We start from the raw sequence: 4,458 nt of genomic DNA, 5'->3' as shown, positions 1-4,458 counted from the left end.
GTTGGCCTAAAATCTGTTAGGTTGACCTGCTGAAGGTTTAGGTCGACCTAAAGTCAGTTAGGTTGACCTGTTGAAGGTTTAGGTCGACCTAAATGCAGTTGTTTCCAGTTAGGTCGACCTGTTGAAGGTTTAGGTCGACCTAAAGTCAGTTGAAATGCATTTGGTCGACCTAGGAGTGTGGGTAGGTCGACCTAACAGTGACATGTGTAAATCCCTTCAGTTTAGGTCGACCTAGGAGTGTGGGTAGGTCGACCTAACAGTGACCTTGTCAGTTTTGCTGAGTTTTCTCTGGTTTTGAGTCGACCTAGGGCTTTGCTTGGTCGACCTAACAGATGCAATACCATTTTCTGAGTGATTTGAGCTTCATAATCTTCCATTGTCTTGAGTCATTCATTTATGCTTTTGTATTTGGTTGCTTGTGATGTTTGCCATGAATCAAAAACTCATTTGTGAGTGTATGCTTGTTCTTACAAACTCCCCCTTTTTGATGATGGCAAACATTTGATTAAATGACGAAAGCTCCCCCGGTCTTGTATGCGTAAGCTCCCCCGTACTAAGCTCCCCCGTACTCTCAACTCATCTCCCCCTTTGACAACATCAAAAAAAAATCCAGGAGAATAGTGGAAGAGAATAACAAAATAATCTAAACAAAACAATGCCTTACATAACACAATAGTAAAGAAATAGAGCATAATATCCAAACATATTTAAAGGTACAAACCAAGCTTAAGTTCAGGTAATAAAAGACATAATATCATGACAGAAATGAGATGCAATGCAATGAAACGAACTAATGCAATGCTCGCTAACGTTTGCCCAAACATGTTAGATGTATGCTTATTCTACTATTTTTATGTCCAAACATGATATGTTATGAGTAATGATGAACACCATATACATGTAAATGAGATAGGTGGAGAAGCATATAAGAAGTCACTATAAACATGTTAATTGATAGCATACTATAGCATCAATGATATTTTTGGAAGTGAACAACAAACATGTTACCACTTTCTCAATTATAGGTATCTCGTCATCATTTCGTAGAATGAAGTATATTCCTCTAGTCAATGTGGAATGATACTTGATGTGATGATGAACTACCTTCATACTGAGAGAGATGTTAGCTTGAGCATAATCAATATATATATAAAGTAAAGGAATAAAATTAAGAAAACAAACGCATTTGGCTCAAATTAGAGATATCTAATATCCCTAATTCCTTATGAATGTTGAAGAACTGCTCCGTTGCAAGAGGTATGGTAAAGATGTCAGCTAGTTGCTTCTTGCTCTTCAAGTTTATGGCACTTGTGTTGTCGCACATGATAGGTATACGATCAAGCATAGGCCATATGTAGGAGTTCCACGTAGATATCGCAGAATTCTTTTGACAGCTTTTAAGTGAGATTCCTTTGGACAAGATTGATATCTTTCTCATCTTTGTCTAGGTTAGTATTTGTTACCATAGGTGTGTCAATCTCCTTCGCTTCACTCATTCCAAACTTTTGAGCAGCTCCATGAGACTCATCTCAAATTCACTCTGCATAAGCTTAGAAAATTCTTTGACAAGTTTTGCATTAGTCGACCCAAATATAATATCATCCATTTGGAATAGTTTGAAGTCTTTTGAACAAGCATAGGCAAGTAAGAGGCGAATAGCTTCGAGACGTGCTACAGGAGCGTATGTCTCTTCATAATCAATACCTTCCTATTGATTGTAACCTTGAGCAACTAATCTAGCTTTGTTTCTAGTGATAACTCCGTTTTCATCAAGTTTGTTACGAAAAACCATCTAGTACCGATTACTTGATGATCTCCTGGATGAGAGACAAAGTCCCAAACATCATTCCGTTTAAATTGGTTTAATTCTTATTGCATGGCCATTAGCCAATGCTCATCAAGTAATGCGTCCTTCACGTTTTTCGGTTCAACTTGTGAAACAAAAGTAAAATGATGACAAAAGTTACTTATCTTGGAGCGTGTTGTCACGCCCTTTGAGATGTCCCCTATTATGTTGTCGATTGGATGATCTTTTACGTTTGTCCTGGCCTTAGGAAGTTCTTCATTGTTTGAGATGCTTTCTTTTTCAACACTGTCATTAGACTCATCTTTCTCTTTCTTAGCATCTTCCTTTGCAACACTTTCACTTTCGTCTTCCTTATCTTTGACAATGTCTTCAATAGATGGGCCTGCACTATCAAAAGATATACCTTTCTCGACACATTTTGCATAAGATTTATTAAAAGGACACATGAACTGACTCTTCAACAATAAGTAGTAACTGAATTGAGAGAACCTATATGCCTATATGCCTTACTAGATTGAGAGTAACCGAAAAAAATATGCCTTCGTCCAAGTTTTAGCATATAAATGTGGTTTACTCATGTGCCATTAAACATGATATCTCTTTTCTTAATATGTTCTATTGTGCAGCCAGAATTTGTAAAAGTTACTTTGAAGTCTTTGTCGCACAATTGACTAATACTTAGGAGATTATGTTTAAGACCTTCTACTAGTAACACATCAGTTATAGTTGTGGTAGACGGGTTACCTACACTTCCTTTACCAAGTATAGCTCCCCGATTGTTGTCTCCATAGGTGACATACCCCTTTTTCTTTGTGTGGAACTCAACAAAGAGTGATATGTCTCCTGTCATGTGTCTTGAACATTCGCTATCAAGGAACCACAACCTTTCGGCAATGTCAAGACACTTTTCCTGCAAAATTAATTTAGAGTGGAAGGTCCCCAATCTTCATTGGGTCCTAGGTGGTGAGTACATAAATTGTTGCACTTAGGCAACCATTGAAATACTCCTTTAGGAACTAAAATCCTCCTAAATTTGCATTTTTCAATGGTATGACCCTTTTTGCAACAATAGTGACAGGTAATATGATGAGAATATGTTGTTTTGCTAGTTGATACTTTTGGTACAAAAGTGTATTTACTATATAAAGGAGCATACGATCTTTTGAACTTATTTGGATCAACCGCAAAAGTCACTTTTGGTTGTAGAGCCTTATCTAACTTGGCCTTTAGATCTCTTACTTCTTTTTGCCAATTATGACATGTCTCACAACCAAACCATGATGTAGGATCTATCTCAACTTTTTCCTTTTGAATATCTAGCATAGATTGTTTTAAAGCTTCCATGTCCTTTTCGGTCTTCTCAACTTTTGATTCAAGATATGAAAAAATTTTCTTATTTGAGGCCAAAAGTTTGAAAGCTTCAATTGCATCTCTATGTAGTTCTTCAAAAGCTAATTTTAATTGAGCATGAGATACCTTATCTACAAGTTCAGGTTTAAGATGACTTACAGCTTTCTTTTTCTTGTTTTGATGAGCCATGAAACATAGGTTTGCTGATTCTTCTTCATCGCTTGATGAGCTTTCACTAGATGAATCACTTTCCCATGCTATGTAAGCTCTTTTAGATTTGTTATGACCTTTGCTTTGGTTCTTCTCCTATTCTTTCTTAAGGTATGGACAATCCGGTTTGTAGTGACCGGCTTTCCCACAATTGAAGCAAAGACCTTTGATCTTTCCTTTGTTGTCGTCATCTTGTTTGAACATGTTTGATTGCTTTCTATAGTTGATCAAGCCTTTGTCGGAATGTTTTGCTCCATTTTTCTTTAGATATTTGTTGTATCTTCGCACAAACAGTCCCATTTCCTCATCATCGGAGTCTTCGTCATCACTTGTGTCACTATCCTTTGGCTCTCGTTTTGAGGTCTTGGAGCTCGAAGCTTTTAGAGCTATTGACTTCTTCTCTACCTCTTTTTCCATGTTCTTTTCTTTCTTTGTCCTCTTCTCATGCATGTCAAGGCATTTAAGGTGTTATTCATGTTCCTCTAGTTTACCAAATAGAGTTGTGATGTCTAAAGTGTTTAGATCATTTGCTTCCTTTATTGCTGTAACTTTGGGTTGCCATTCCCTGTTCAAACATCTTAAGATTTTGTTAGTAGCAACTGCATTGGAAACAGGTCTATCAAGAGAATTTAACCGATTTTTCAGATGAACGAATCTCTTCTGCATGTTTTCGATGGATTCACCATCTTCCATGTGGAAGAGTTCGAACTCTTGAGTTAACGTATTGATCCTAGCTAGTTTGACATCATCCGTTCCCTCGTGGGCAACTTGCAATGTGTCCCACATAGCTTTAGCTGATCTACAATGGGAAACGCGATAGTATTCATCAACTCCTAGAGCTGAGATTAGAATGTTTCTCGCTTTCCAATCGTATGCATATCTCTTTTCATCTTCAGCATCCCAAGTATTTTCTGGTTTTGGAACAACTGCACCAGCTACATTTGTCATGGTGATCTGAAAGGGACCATTGACAATAGCTGTCCAGATGTTCCTATCAATTGCATTGATGTGGACACACATACAATCCTTCCAATAGCCATAGTTTTCACCGTTGAAAACTGGAGCTCTATTATGAGCCCCTTTAGGTCCGG

Source organism: Vicia villosa, linkage group LG4, assembly GCF_029867415.1.
Source record: "Vicia villosa cultivar HV-30 ecotype Madison, WI linkage group LG4, Vvil1.0, whole genome shotgun sequence".
NCBI lineage: Eukaryota > Viridiplantae > Streptophyta > Magnoliopsida > Fabales > Fabaceae > Vicia > Vicia villosa.
This window is presented reverse-complemented; position numbering follows the sequence as displayed.